General features: G+C 40.0%; 1 protein-coding gene and 1 pseudogene across 1 annotated transcript in view; both read left to right on the top strand.

Annotated features, from left to right (window-relative positions):
• Positions 1-16,075, top strand: part of LOC119596921 (PHD finger protein rhinoceros-like) — a 73,613-nt gene that overhangs the window by 25,718 nt on the left and 31,820 nt on the right. The gene's annotated exons all lie outside the window — the stretch shown is intronic.
• LOC119587660 lies at positions 2,225-16,032 on the top strand (annotated as a pseudogene).

Below are 16,075 nucleotides of genomic sequence, written 5' to 3' on the forward strand. Positions count from 1 at the left end.
TGGCAAGAAAAAAAAAATTTTTCCCCCAAAAACCAAGCTTTCTTTGGGGAAAAATTTCCAAATCTCTTACAAATAAAACCCAAAAGCTACAGACTAATTTTTGTGCCTCTAAAAAAACCCCCGGTTTTTTTAAAGGAAAAGATAAATTTTTATGAAAAAGAGAAAAGAAAAATTGGGAAATTTAAAAGTCTTTTTTCTTCCCCACGTTTTGACTTAGCCCCCTTTTTTAGTTTTAAAATTAAAAAGCAAAGTGGAAGGTTTTTTTTAAGGAAAAATAGTTTAAAATTTGCAGAGTATATTTTTTTTAAAACTTGAATGACAACCCCTTTTTTTGTTTATTTGAATCACCCCCCAAATTTTTTTTTAGGGTTTTGGGCCAAAGAAAAGTTAAATGGCCATTTTAAGGGGGAAGGTAAATGGGTTTTCTTTCCCGTGATCTTTAGAATGAAATTTTGGAAACATTTTTTTTACTGTGGGGAAACCCCTTTTTTGTCCCTTTTTTTTTAAATTTTGTAAATTTAAAAAAAGGCCATAAAAGGGTTTTTTAAAAAACCTTTTTAGTCCCCCCTTTTTTAAATTTAAATTTTTTTTATTTTGTTATAGATACCAAAAATTTCTACCCAGTTTTTTTTTTAATTCCCTTATTGGGCACTACATAAATTCTTTATCCCATTAAAAAAAAAAAAGCAGGGAAAAAAGCCTTTTTTTTTATTTGGGTTGTATAAAAAAGAAAGTTGCAAATTTTCAAGGACTAAAAATCTAGATAAACGTTTGCTAACCATGATTGTGTGGGTTTTTGAGAAAAAAGGAAAGCAGGAAAAATTTTTTTTGGTGATTTTAAAAAACAAAAAAGAAAATTTTATGCAAAGGGTTTTTTGTATTTTGGATTTTTTTCTTTGTAGGTTTCTGCCCCAGTTTCCCTCCATTGATCCTTTTTAGATGATCCCTGGGGCATTTGGGGAAAAAAACTTGGTTGGGGGAAAAATCCCTAAAATTCTTAAGACAGAGGAGTCCCCTTTTCCATAAAAGGGGGGGATGGGGGTGTTTTTTCCCGCGATGGGCTTTAGATCGGGAAGTTTTTAAAAAAGATTTTTTTTCAGGTTTTTTTTATATTGATTTTTATTTAAATTTTTTTTTTACGATAAGTTTTTTTATCTAAATTTTTGTACTTACTAGGAGAATTTTTTTATTCATAATTATTTCAATCATTTTGGGTATATATTAAAAGTATGGGGATTTTGGGAAAAAGGGATTGTTTTTTTTAAAAAGCTTATTTGAGGAACAAAAGGGTTCCTACTTTTTCATACACTACTTGAAACTAGCCCCTCATTATGAAGGGGTAATTTAATTTAGAATTCTTTGCTGCAGCAAGTAAAAGAGAAATTAGATAAAATTGAAGGTCCTTTCCGAGTTTTTCCTTTTTTTTTTTTTTTTTTAAAAGATCTTGGGGTTTTAAAAATTTTATATGAGATTTTCAGCTGGTGATTAAATATGTTTTTTTGCTTTTTCTTTGTGAAAAAATTCTAAAAGAAATTAAAAAGATCATGGATTGGTTTTAAAAATGTTTTTTGGGAGGATTCCCCCGTGGGAAACATTTTGGGGAATGAAAAACCCTTGGGGTAATTGGGGGGGCAATGGTGAACCAAATTTTAACTGAGTGTTTTTAGGGTTTTTTTTTTTACCAAACCCTCACCTCAACCCCCCCCAACCCCCCCACTTTACTCACTCACCCCTCATCACTCACTCACCACTCACTCACTAAATCCCCTCCTCAAATTTCCCCCAAATCACTTCCCCCCACTCACTCACTCACTCACTCACTCACTCACTCCCCACACACCACACACACAACCACACACACACCCCCACAACCCCACACAACACACAACACACCACAACCCACACACACACACCCATAAAACACAAACACAATACACAAACACACAACCCCAACCCCCAACACACTCACTCACTCCCCCTCCCCAAAGTAAGGGAGGGGATTTTTAAATTTAAAAATTTTTTAGAATAAATCAAAAAAAGTTTGAATTCCTCTGTTTTTTTTTTCAGCCCCCGACAGGAAGAGGGGAAAAGAAATGGTGTTTTGTGACTCCTGAAAATCCCCGTGTTCAATTTTTAAAAACTTTTTTTATGGAAAACTGGGGCCCTCCCCCAATGGGTCCGGCTTTTTTGCAAATGCTCGTTTTGGCCCTTTAAAAACCCGGAAATGGTTCTCTGTCCTACAAAGGTGGAAATCCCCGAACTTTTGGGCCGGGAATCCATGCTGGGCCCGCAAGTGGGGAGAGCAAATTTAAAACCCCAAAATCCCGTAGGGTTTTCCCCCCAGTGAAAAAAAATTTGGGGACAAGTAAAAATCAAGTAAATCCTTTTTTTTCATTTTTTTTTTTTTTTGTGTTTTTCACTGAGGGATGCCCTTTTAGCCTCCCTTGGGTTTAAGGGGGGAAAAGGGGCCCTTAAATTGGCCCCCTTTCCCAAAAGTTAGCCCTTTTAAATTTTTTTTTATGTTGGCGCAAGACAGTGTGGGAGACATCTAGAGGGCAGTGGGTTTTAAAATGTTTTTTTCACAACCTTTCCTTTTCCAGTGTGGAACACCCTTTTTATTATTATGGTTTGTTTTTTCTCTCTTCTTTTTTCCTTTTCCCCTTTCCTCTCCCCCTCTCTCCCCTTCCTCTCTCCTCTCTCCTCTCTTTCCCCTTCCCCCTCTCCTCTCTCCCCCCTCTCTCTTCCTCTCCTTCCTCTCCCCCCTCCCCCCCTCCCCCCCTTCCCCCTCTCCCCCTCCCCCCCTCTCCTCCTCTCTCCTCCTCCCCCTCCCCCCTCTCTCCTCCCCCCTCCCCCCTCCTCTTCCCCTCTCCCCCTCCCCTTCCTCCCCTTTTCGTCCCTTTTCCCCTTTCTCTTTCCTCCTCCTCTCCCCCTCTTCCCCCCTCTTCCTCTCCCTCTCCCAATTTTTTTCCCCTTTCCTTTTTTCTCCCCCCTTCGGGGGGCCTCTGGGGCCCCTGGTAAAGCAAAAAATTGCCAAATTCCCAAAAAGACCAATTTTAATGCAGTTCAGCCAAAATTTTTCCCGGGAGCTTTTTTTGGAAAAATTTTTTGTACAGCTAAAAAATTTCAGGTGGGTGCCCCCTCTTTCCCTTCTCAATTTTCATTTTTCTGGGTTTTTCCCCTTTTCAGAACCTCCCGACAATTTTAAGGTAATTTGGGTTTGGGTTTTGGGGGGAAGGGTAAATTTCCCCCAGGTTAAGGGTTTTGGTTTTGGGGGTTTTTTGCCCGTTTCTCTATTTGCAGTGGGGCTTTTTCAGGGAAAGGAATTGAAAACACCCTTTTGGGATCATTTTCCCGGGAAAGGGCATTTTTACCATTTTAAATTTGGCCCCCCTTTTTTTCCCCAAACAGCCCTTTTTTGGTTTTGACTTTTTTAAGTCTTTTTTCCCCACACAGATAAAAATTGGGGCGTTGTTTAGGCGGCTTTTTACAGTGTTTTTTTGGCAGTTTCCAAAATGGCCCCTACAAATTTTCCCAAATGAGTTTCCATATTTATGCCCGTGGGGTTTTTAATTTTTTAAAACCTCTTCAGTTACTCCCTTAAATTTTTATTTCTAAGCCGTTGATACATATTTTTAAATTTCCCTAAACCAATATTTCTGAAAGAAATATTAGTCTATTTTTTTATAACATCAGAAACTTTGAATATGCTATCCCTTTTTATTTTATGAATTTTTAAAATGTAATGGATTTTTTCAAACAAAGCATGGTTTTTTCTTAAATTTTTAGAGAAAAAAAAATTTTTTTTTGAAAAAAGCAAAAGCCTAAAAAAAAGCAGTGTTCCTCGTAAAAAATTTTCATGAAACCCTTTTAAATTGGGGGGGTTTATATACAAAATTTCCCCGTGGGAAATTTTAAAACCCATTGTGAAAAGCATTTTTAACCTTCACATCCTTTAGGGTCCCGAAAGACATCTGTAAATTCCTTAGATACTTTTTGGAAAATACATTAAAAAAAAAAATTTTTAAAAAGTTGGGTTTCCCTGGGGGTTTAAAAGGGGCCAAAGGAAACCCGGGCCCCTCCCCCCCAACCGTTTTTTATAAAAAAGAGAAAGGGGGTATACATGTTTACCTTTATATAACCTGGGATGAAACATAAATCCCTTTTATAAAAAATTTTTATGTATATTGTATATGTATGTATGTCCCGTTTTTGGGATTTTAAAGTTTTGTATCATGTTTTTGAGTCTGTTGTTATGTATATCCCATGTATGGGATAATATAGGGATGTTTTATAGGTTAAAGTAAACCCATTTTATAATACATATAATATTATGTTTTGGGGGGTGTGTGGTGTTGTTTTTGGGGGTGTGTGTGTGTGGGGGTGGTGTGTGGGGTGTGGTGGGGTTGTGTGGTGTGTTGGGGTGTTTTGGGTTTGTGTGTGGGCTGTGTGTGTCTGTGTTTTTTGGTGGGTTTTTGTGGTTTTTTGTGTTTGGGGTTTTTTGTTTTGTTTTGTGGGGTGTTTTTTTGGGGGTTGGGTGGTGTGTGTTTTTGGGGGTTTTGTGGGGTGTGGGGTGTTGGGGGGTGGGGGTGGTTGGGGGGGTGGTGTGTGTGGGGGGGGTGTATATGTTTTTGGGATGTATGTTAAAGTTTTGTATGCATGTTTTTGTATACAGTGATGTATGTTTTATGTTGTTTTGTAAAAGTTTTTATGGATGTATGATGTAGTAATTTTAGTAGGGATGTATGTATGTAAAGTGGGTGTTTGTGTATGTAGGGGTTAAAATATTTTTGGGAAAATATGCCCAAAATAGGGATTTTTTTATCAATATATGCAATAATTTTACATAAATAATATATATGGGATATATATTTTTATATTATATATATATTAATAATATAATATTATTATGTTTATGTAAAATTTGGGATATTATTGTTTTATGTTAAAAGTTTTTTTAGATAAATTTGGTTTGGGGTTTTGGGTGAAACCCCCTGCCCCGAGGGTAAAAATACTAGCTTTAGGGGGGCTTAAATTAAATTTAGGGGGGATTTTTTTTGTCATTATGCATCATTTTTTGTTTTTTTATTCCCTGAGTTGTATTATGTTTTTAGCGCCCATAATGAAACTGAAATTTTCCCTTTTTTTTTTTGCTCTTACTAAAAAGGGGTGGGAAAGTGTCTCCTTTTTTTTTAGCAACAGATTTGAAATTTTGGGGGCAAGTCCCCCCCCTTTGATTTTCCTTTTGTATTTTTTCTTTTTATCTAGCCAAGGCCCCCCTTGACCCTTGGGTTGAGGACATTTGGGCAACTTAATCTTAACCCACAGATGTAAAAAAAAAAACAATTTACTTTTTTGGGGGTTTTTTGCTGTCCCCTTTTCCCAAAATTTTTTATTCCCCTAATTTTTAAAGGGTAAAAGAAAAAAAGGGGGAAAAATCATGAAAATGATTCCTTATGATGAAATTCCCCCCATGTTCCCCCGACCCGGCATTTTGGGGTTTCATTTCAGAAAAAGGGATTTTTTCCCCAAAAGGGAGAATTAATTTTGGGTTTGTGTTTTGCGTGCAAAAAAAAAATGCCCTAGTTAAATAATTTAAAACAAGTAATTTTTTTCAAAAATGTTTTCAAAAGATGATTACAGTTTTGAAGGGTAAAAATGAGTAGCAAAACCCACTTTCATTCCTTTTCACCTTTTCCCACCTGCAAAGTTGGAAAGGCTTTCCCAAAGTTCCAAGCCCCCTTTTTCCCCCCTCCAACCCCACAAGATAAACCCCAAAATTCAACCATTTCAATTTTATTTCCCCCAGGTTGGGGGCCAGAATTTAACAAAATCAGGTCAGAAGGGGCCCCGTTTTTGCGCCCCTTTTTTTTGAGGTGCCCCTTTTGGTTTGGTCGAACGAAATGGAGCCCCATTACAAAAATTCCAAACAAACCCTGTGGAGTATCTGGTTTTTTTTAATATGTAAAGAACCCCCTTTTTTTTTGGGTTTAAAAAAATGGAAAGATTAAAAGATAATTTTCCCCTATGTTACGGAATTCCTTAATCATTTTTAAAATTTTTTTAATTAAAATGTTGGGGGGTATAGTCTCCCTTTTTTTTTACAAATTTTTATTTAGTGAAAAGTAATTTTTTTTTGGGATTTCCTTTTCCCGTTTTTAAATTTTGGAAAATTGCTTTTTAATATATCTGCTAAAAAAAAGTGTCCCCAAACCCCGATATAAAGGTTTTTTCCTACACATTTTTATAAAATTTATACTGGTGTTTTTTTGTTTGGAAAATTTTTGGGGGCAATTTTTTAAAATTTTTCCCTTTAAAAAAGATCTTTTTTTAAATCTCTTTTTTTTCCCTAAAAAACAAAACCCTAGCTTTTTTTTATTTTTTTTTTTAAAACTTTCCCCTCTCAAACTTTTGCAAAGTTTGCAGTATTTTTATTTTTTTGGGAAAGGTTTTCCTTATTTCTTTTTGAAAGCACATGATTATTTTTTGGGTTTTAAAAACATATAACCCAAAAGGAAAAAAAATTCCCACCCCCTAAAAAATAAAGGGGAAATTTTTTTTTTAGTAACTCTAAAAATTTGGGAATTTCCCCTAAAGGTTGCAAGTGGGATTAAAAGACAGACCCAGACAAAAAAAATAGTAACCCTAACACCTTTGGGTCTTAATTACAATTTTTTGGGATTATCACCTGTGTTTTTTTTTTTTTGCCTTTTAAAGATATGCAGAAACAATTTTAAAACTGAATATGCAAGAATTAGTTTTTAAAAAGGGTTTTTAAAAATTTTTTCCTTTTGGGGATGAAAAATTTTTTATTGGGGAAATTTGGGATGATGAAAAAAATAGTGCTTTTCATATTTGGGGTTTTTTTTGTTTTTTAATTTTTGTAACCCTGGTTTTTTGTTTTTTTCAACCATCCCTATTTTAAACCCACAAACAAAAAACCCCTGGGCACTGGTCTGTGTCTTTGTCGAGAACGCCGAGGTGCATGTATCCAGTGCTCGGTTAAAACCTGCAAAACTGCCTATCATGTGACCTGCGCTTTCAAGCATGGCTTAGAGATGAAAGCAATCATTGAAGATGAAAGTGCAGATGATGGGTGAAACTGAGGGTAAGTACTTTCAGCTACTTTCAGTTATTGTTTATGAAAGTATTTGTTTGCAAAATGTAGGTGTTTGTAGGATGTTTGTTTGTTTATGTGATAGAGAGTATTTCTGGAAAGGAAATATTCATCTTATACTTACAAAGAAGATTAGAGTTATTAATATTTAGATACATGCTTTGATAGTCTAGACATGCACTTGTAAAATAAGACTTGCCAAAGAATTGAGCTTTGCAAACCTTGAGAAAGGTCTAAAGGAATTTAAGATAAATTTGCTCTGAAGAGTCTAAAGCGGATAACTTCAATGGACCATTTCCCAACCCCTCCATTTGTTTGGCTTCCTGCGTTTAAAGGAATTCACTCTTGCCAATTTTAGTGATCATATATAATGAATTTTAATACACAAGTTATAATGTGATTTATAGAATATATTCTGTGAACCTGTTTCTCCCTTTCTGTATGTATGAAAAATGTGATAATAGAGCCCAAGGTTTTAATCTAAGCTGAGCATATGTAAAATGTGAAATGAATGAGAAGAGCAGGTGAGTATGAATGTGTTTGGTGAGGTAGAGTGAGGGTGAGTATGGAAAGTATAAAAATGGGAGAATGAGAGTGAGTGAGAGAAGAGATTTAATGTGACTGCACAGTGCCCAAGGGAATAAGTGTTAGGTATAGGTCCAGAATAACAGTATTTCATATATACTGAAAAGTATGTTTGCCTATCCAAGTTTTAGACTTTTGCAGTATGACCAAATATATGGGCTGTCAGTTAATCTGTCAGCTGAAGGTTAAGTGAATTTGAATTTTTTTTACCTTTTATCGACCATACTTCTGAAATTTTTCAGTCTTATTGTGAGAAGCATAGTGTTGCAAGCAAGAAGGTAGGATGCGAAGCAGAGAGTGATGCAGAAGAGGGAGCCCCAAAGAAAAAGAAAGACTGGACCTCGGGCAAAGAACCAGGCTCGAGGCTGCCAAGCTGCGGCAGATCGAGTCCCGAATTCTACAAGCACGTCGATGTCCTGGAACGGGCAACTTCCTGGACATTGACTTGAGACAACCCGAGACTATTTTTAACTACTGGAAGCTAAAGAGACGGGTAATGGGATTTTGTTGGGATGCATTGCCCTTACTAAGAGATGGAGAGGACCACTGTTGTTACAAATTGTCAGAGGGTTTTTTTGAGGAAGTTAGTCTGTGCAGGATATAATTTATTGGTTTGTTAAAGTTTGATGCTAGCATTGCTTTCGTTAGATGGTTTTCAAGTAGATTGGTTATGCTGAAATGTTTTTATTTATAAAACACCTATTTGTTTAGGTATATGAAAGACAACCTGATAAACATTTCCTTTTATTTCTGCAAATTATCAACATGACCCTTGTATTCCAAGTCCACACAAGTGGTGATACAAACACCCTGCAGACACACAGAATGACTTTTTGAGATATAAATACACATGTTTAGATAAATGCCATACAGAAATACGTATAGAAAGACAAATACACATTAAAAAAACAAAATGTATAAAGACACAAACCTATACATTTGTTCAGCACTGTTGTTTATGGATTTATTTGAAACAGATTGCCGGGAATGAGTCTTTGCATATCTAATCTGAACTCCTTTTTTCAGGCGGGTTTCAACAAGCCACTCTTGACGCCACGCAGTGAAGAAATAGACCTTTTTTTCCCATCAGCAGGAGCATGACATTGAGCGCATGAAGATGTTCGTGCAGTTAAGGCAGTACTTGGAGAGGGTACGTAAATTGAATTTCTCAGAGAGAGACATGAGGCTGTATTAAATCCCCATTTCCCACTGGGTAGTTGCAACTTTCCACTACAGTTTTTTAGAATTTTGGTTCAATTAGATTGACTCCAAAAATGCTTAGTTTACCAAGGGAATTGCTCAGTGGCCGGGCTGGCCCTCACCTGATATCCCTCTTCTTTGAATTCAGTAAGCTTTTATTTGCTGCCATTTCTTTTATTCCAAGACTTTGGTACTACAACATCGCATTTTTTCTCTTGACAGGTTCGTAACCTCTGCTACATGGTCAGTCTCGTGAGAGACCCCTCCAGATCCTTCTTAAAACTCGAGAACAGACCTCCCCAAAGCGGGAAATCCATTCTGGCCAGCAGCAGCATGAACTTGACGCAGCAGGAGGTAGATGCGGTGATGCAGGCCAATCAGGGTCCTTCTGTGTATGATAAATTGTATTCCCACCCTAGTGCTCCTACCCAAAACACGCAAAAGCAATTTCGAAAAGATATAGCTTGCATAGCTGGCACTCTCACAGAGAAGGTGAAGCCCAAAAAGGGAAAACCAGAGAAGAAGGATGTCAATGGCCTTTTAGAACCATAAAAAAGACAAAACAGACAATCCGTATAAGAAGATGTATGTCAACGGGCAGAACAGCCCCGGTCACGCTCTAGTCTCTGTATAGTACTTCTGACTCCGATTCTTCTCTTGCTTCCACGAAATGGTCTCGCCTACGAAAGGTAATACTCGTTACTCTGTTTACACAATATTGAAGAGGAAACCAACAAGGAAATCACTCGGTCCAAGCAGGAGCCCCCATCAAGTAAGAGCAAGTTACCATTCCTTGACAGTAGTGACAAAAAAAAGCCGAAACTCGAGCCCATTAGCAGACCTGCGGGGGGAAGGTTGGTAGGAGAAGAGGGACGGGGAGAGCTAGTGCCATAAGAGCAGGTCGTTCAGGCCGTATGGCGCATGGCTCGAGGGGAGGAAGATGTTAAGAAGTTGATAATTTTGATAACTGGAAAACTGTTAAACAAAAACCAAATGCCTCATCTTCAAGACAGTGAGGGAGCGTCCCAGTGTAGATACTTCTGGAGGATGAGGCAGAACCAGTTAGAAAAACCCAAACCAAAAACCCAGCAAAAAAAAAGAAACAAAAGGAAGGTGACACCATCAAAGTTAGACTCGAGTGTAAGTAGTGAGGCCGAACCAGGGGGTGACGGTGGCTACGCTAAAGAGAAAAAGCCCCAGTCGTCGGGGCAAGTGGTCTAAAAATATTCTGAGTAGCCAGACTACCATGTAGTTCACAGTATCTGAAATTCCAAAGTGGAGCTTAGTGATGATGATGAACTGGTCCTCCCACCTACAAGCTGTCCAGTGACGAGGACAACAACAGTGAAAAGAGTAATGAGCCGGCAGTGAGAGCAGTGATTCTTTGGTTTTAAGTGACCGGACAGAACACTAAATTCTGACCAAAGGTCGGGATACGGCTTTAAGTAAAGGACCAAAGAAACATGATAAGAAGAATGAAAGTAGAATAATGATAGTGATGTAACAGTGATGATTTAAAAAAAAGGAAATTACACAGATTCTCAAAACCATGCAACACTGAAGACAAAGGCAGCTAAGAAAGAGTTTACTCCAAAGATTTAGGCAAAGCAGAGAGATGAACAAAAAAGAAAAAATGATAAGGTGGTAGAACTAAGAAAAAAGCCAGGCTGAAAGATGTAAAAGTTTAAACAAGACAGTCTGAAGAAGTTTGAAATGGAACATGGAGTTATTAAGAGCGAAGTGAAAGCAAAACCAGGTCATATGTTTGTGCCACAGAGGAAGCTGCAAAAAAAGCATCAGAACTCATCCTAGTCAGAATACAACAAGTACTTCAGCCAATGCAACTGCAGGTATGGCTGGCCCAGCAAATGCAGATGTGGCAGATGTCAAAAAATCTTAGGGAAACCCGTCAAGGAGATCAAGGAAGATCCAGATGAGCCTGAGATCATTGAAGAGAAGAAGGTCCTGGGGAGAAGAGAATAACACCCAAAAGGCCAGGAAGAGCAAGAGCACAAAAAAAAGAATGAAAAGTCAGTGAAGAAAAAGTGAATCTTCTGATGTTCCCAAGAAGAACCTCTTTGAGCCACCAGAAATTCTGCCGTACGTCCCAATGCGGCAGGCTGCTAAGAAGGCTGCTGAAAAACCTGAAAGGGTGGCAAACAGCAAAGGGAGGAGCGGCTGCATCCAGTGGCACAGAGGAGTCCGAGTTTTCCAGCGGCAGCTCCTGTTGTATCACCTACTAAAAACAAAAGAATCTCACGGATGGAAGGGAAGTCTGGGCCAGGGTCAAAAACCAAATCTCCTCGTGCAGCTAAGCCTGTGTCATCAGCTACTGTTTCAGACTCAGGCTCAGAAAGTGACTCTGATTTGAAGTTTCTCCAAGTCAATATTTTCTGACAGTGATGAAGAGAGTGTCATCAAAAAAGACAAAGCTGCAAAGGATAAAACTTTATCCTCTTACGAGGTCTACAAGGAAGCAAAGACAAACAAGCAGTTTTTTCGTGGCGACATCTATATACGACCATCCAAGCTCCTCAGATGAAAACGAGGAAGGAAGACCAGCCACACCCGGAAGAAAATCCCTCCTATCTCACACTTCTAAATCAACTGGGGATGAGTTTCAAGATCTCTCCAAAAACCGCTCTTTTTGAGGCCCCTCAAGCATATCAGGCGATTACAAACCCCCACCCCCTGACAGTGATGACGGGAGGATGAGAACAGGAACCGGCAGCTGGAACCCTCCGGAAGGCCCCTGACAAGAAGCTTAAAACTTCCGAAGGCGGCCTGAACATGGGTTTCAGCCGCCGATTACTGAAGAAGTGAATCCGGAATGTCCAACGAGACGGAAGACCATCGTTCTAAATCACCCACCAGAAGAGAGACTGGATTGGAGTCAAGATTACTTCAAAGTGGGTCTCAGTGCAGCCCGAGAACCCCTCCTGGTGATGTCTCCGTGCAAGACTTCAGAAGTAACTCTCATGCCCCATCGAGAGGACAAGAAGAGGAAGAGAGAGAGAACCGGTTTTCACTCTCCCAAACATTGGCACCAGTCATAAACTCCATACCAGAAGAGAGGTACAGCCTGAGAGACACTCCAAATCCATCAAAAAACCCCAGAGAGAAGCAGCCAAGAGAAATCTGGCTCCTCCAAAGGAAGTACCGCAGAAAAGGGGGAAACACTAAAGGAAAGGGGGTAGTGCAAAGGGACAGAAAAAAATTCCCGAGAGAAAAAAAAGATCCAGTTGTGAAAAGAAGGAAGTCCTCCAAGGGAAGGAATCATTCAACAAAAGGCAAAGAATGATTCACTGCGAGAGAGAGCAGTCGGTGGAAAGGAGAAGCAGTTTGTTTTGCCCGGGAGATAAGGAAGTTAAGGCTGCAGGAAAAAAAACTTGTTACCTGAAATAACCCAACTTACAAGGAGAGAGTATGAGATTATAATGAAAAGGAGGTTCATAAAGAAAGAAGAGTCTCAGAGAGAAAAGCTTTTTGTCACCAAAAGAAAAAGTGGTATCTCCCAGAGAAAAGGGTCTGCTCCAAAGGAAGAAGTTTGTCTCCAAGAGAGAAAGTTTTGTCTCCAAGAGAGAAAGTTTTGTCTCCAAGAGAGGAAGTTTTTTTCTCCAAGAGAGAAGGTTTTGTCTCCAAGAGAGAAGGTTCTGTCTCCAAGAGGAAGGTTCTGTCTCCAAGAGAAAAGGTTTTGTCTCCAAGAGAAAAAAGTTTTATCCCCGAAAGAAAAAGAAGGAATGGCACCTGAGAAAGTCATATCACCAAGAAAAAGAAAGACGTCCTAAGAGGGAGAACACCAGCAGAGAGAGAGGAGAGTCCTAAAGAAAGAAGAGAACCAATCAGAGACAGTGATTCTCTTGAAGAAAAATATGACAAAAAAAAGGAACCTCCAAAAGCCCAATATAGAAACGGCTGAAGAAACCATGCCTTACCATTTAGCAAGCCAGATCTGGCTAAATAAAATTTTGCTGAACCCTCAAGAAAAGCTTTGGATATCTTTGGACAGAGAGAGAAAGCTTCTGAGAAGGTTGAACCTTTTCTGGAGAAAGATCGCCAGCAGAAACAACAGAACAACCATCAGAGAAGAAAAACTCGAGAGTGGCAGCAGAACCCCAGGAGATGAGAGAGAGAAGGATGCAATTCCAAAACCAGCAAAAATGTGAGAGAGGGGAACAACAACAGAAATCAGGGTGTTTGGATTCGTAGGTGTAGATTTGGAAGTTGAAAGATTAGAAGATATTGTTGAAACATCAGATACGGACCAGACCCAAGAAAGTTTCGAATTGGTGATAGTGATGAGAAATCCATAAATGTTGTAGGAGAAAAGCGAGTAGGAACAGCCGAAAGGACAGTGGATTAAGAGTGCAATAACTACACCTGAACCTGTAGATAGAGTTCATGCAGTGTGAAAGACATGGTAAATGTAAATAGTGTTTTTAAATAATTTTTATGAAATGATGAGTCACGTTTGGAAAACGGTAGATGTGGACTAGCAAGACCCCGGTGGTGTTGCCAACCCCGTGGAAGGGAGAAAGTGCTGAACAAGTTTGTCTCCCCCACTAGAAGAAAGAATTTGGAGGATGTTATAGGCGAGATTAAAAGACAAAGGGCCTGAAGCACAACTGAAGTACAGCCAGAAGCAAAAGCTGAGCCCACCAAACCTGTACCTCCCCCAGAGAGACAGAATGAAGTCACAGCCTCCTCTCCTCCTCACTCCAAGCCACTCTTCTCAGTTCCCCCTGTGCCAGAATCCTCAGTAGCCTCTCCTCAAGCATCATCTGCTGAGGCTTTCCCTCCCAAGAGTTCATCCTCCCCAGGTGCTAACTTAGAGAGCAGTGGCGAGGGCAGGGGGAGAAGAGTCCCCTCAAGCGGACATAAATTGGATCCAGGTACTGGACCGCACTTGCCTCCTCACCCTTCCCATGCTGGCCTCGAGTTGGGCCCTGCCCTCCTCCATGCCCAATTTGCTTGATTTTGCAACGAGCCATGTACTTTTGCTGATGCCCAACACCCCACTGTTCAGCGCCTTTGATTTTTTGAATTTGCACGTACTATGTTTACCAGTCATTTCGTCAAATGGTAGAAGACTGGTATCCATCCCCCAAACCTTCAATACAACTCAAATACCAGCGTATTTGCAGCAGCTAGTGCCAATGAGTTAGCTGCTTTAAGTCAACGCAGTATCCACCACCTGCTCGAGAAAATCAGATTCCAATAAAACAAGTATGTGTTCTCAGGAAATGTCCAATTGTCAGCACATGATGACAGACCTCCAACTCCCGAACTGCCCACACAGATGCCAAGGCAGGTAGCAGACAGGCTACATTTAAGCATAAAACCACGAAGCCACTATCTTTTTCCAGGTATGTGATGACTGGGACCACCTCTCTCATCTCCTTTGGCTCAGAGCAACAAGGTAGTCCCAGGTCTTGTTTCTCCGCAACCAGTAAAAGGACAACATACAAAAAGAAGAACAAACCCTTCTCCAGTATTACCAAACAAAAAAATTGCACAACCACAACCTTCTCCTTCAAGTATTATAATAAAAAACGAAAGTGTACCAGTTTTTTACAGCATCTCAACCACAGGCAACAACCGTAGCCCCAACAGACATTTCTTCTACAAGTCATTCAGTATTATCGTCATCAGTCGCAGAACAGCGAGCCAGCCTCAAGTATCACCTCAGTCCCAGTAAATCTCACAGGCACCTGTCCTATCACAGCAGCCCCAGCAAACCTTCACAAGCTCCTGTAGTATCACAGCAGTCTAGAAAATCATCCCAGGTGCTGTATGTCACCACAGTCCACGAAGCCCTCTCAAGCTCCTGTGACAGCCACCACAACGTAAACAGAGAGCAGTGTGACCATACAAAGGTCAGCGACCCCTGGTATCTCCGGCGAGAATTCTGTAGTTAGTAGCAAGATGAGCTTTGTCCCTCCTGCTTCAAACCCAGTTGTGTCTGTGGCTAAAACGATAACTACAACAACAACTACTACACCACTACTACTAAACCTCCGCCTCTGTAAGCAAGTCTCCACTGCTGTCTGTGACAACCCCCACCACTGTACCCAGCCCAGAAGGAATCGCCTTTGGGCAAATCGCTGTTGAAGTACCTGATTCAAAGATTGAAACTATTACTGTAGATGCAGTGTTCTTCATCAAAGGAAGAGCCTGCACCAAAACGCGTGCCAATATACATGCAAAAAGCCAAGTCACAGAAAGCACCCGAGAAGAAGTCGCCAGATCCAGGCATCATCTCCGAGATGGGGGAACAAGGAAAGCACAAAGGCAAGAGAGAAAGAGTAGCAAGTCAACAGAGCTGCATACAACAAGGGCGAGGGGAGGAGTACCTGGCAAAGGAAAGGTCCCTGGTCAAAACCCAAGATTCAACTCTATATCAGTTTCCTAAAGAGCTGGTTGGAACAGTGTACGACTTTGATTTTGACAACGAATTTGATGATGGCCCGCCAACAACACCCTGGATGACTTGCGAAAGTCAGAGAAAAGCGACAATCAGTTGACACAACACCTCAACAATCGCTAACACCAACTTACACTATAGAGCACAAAGAAAAAAACTAAAAGTCAGCAAAAAATCAAAGTCATCACAGAAAAGAAGGGGGGTTAAACCCAAACGGCGGATGATGGTGACAAAGTTGCCAAAAAACTTGAGGATTACAGGAAACACGCAAAACTCCCCGCTCCGGCGAAGCACGCACTCTCCTAGTTTCCCCCTCGTGGCGATGACATTGCTAGAGGGCCCTCGAAATCTCCAGACAAAATTCAAGACATCCCACAGTTCACTTCAGAGTTCACCTCGAGCATTCCGGAAAACCCAAACTTACCCAAAATCAACTTTTAGTGATGTCAGAGATTCAAATCCCCCAAAATCAAGTTTTTCTGCTTGCCCAAGAATACAGGAGACGATAGTTAGAGTGTCACTGACAGTGCCAACAGCTCAAATCGGAATCGATGAGAGAACAAAACCCAAATCAAGCTGAAGATCAAAGGACATACGCTAACTCATACTCGGCAACTAACACGTCAGCTGCGCCACAGGGAAACAGTGGGAGGGTCCTACTCCAACTTTTTACACATCAACGTTAAGAAGAATGAGGAAGAAGAATTGATCGTCAGATTGCTATCAGGGTCAATCAATGAGCCGGCGATTAC

This window comes from Penaeus monodon, chromosome 3 (genome assembly GCF_015228065.2).
Source record: "Penaeus monodon isolate SGIC_2016 chromosome 3, NSTDA_Pmon_1, whole genome shotgun sequence".
Taxonomy (NCBI): Eukaryota; Metazoa; Arthropoda; class Malacostraca; order Decapoda; family Penaeidae; genus Penaeus; species Penaeus monodon.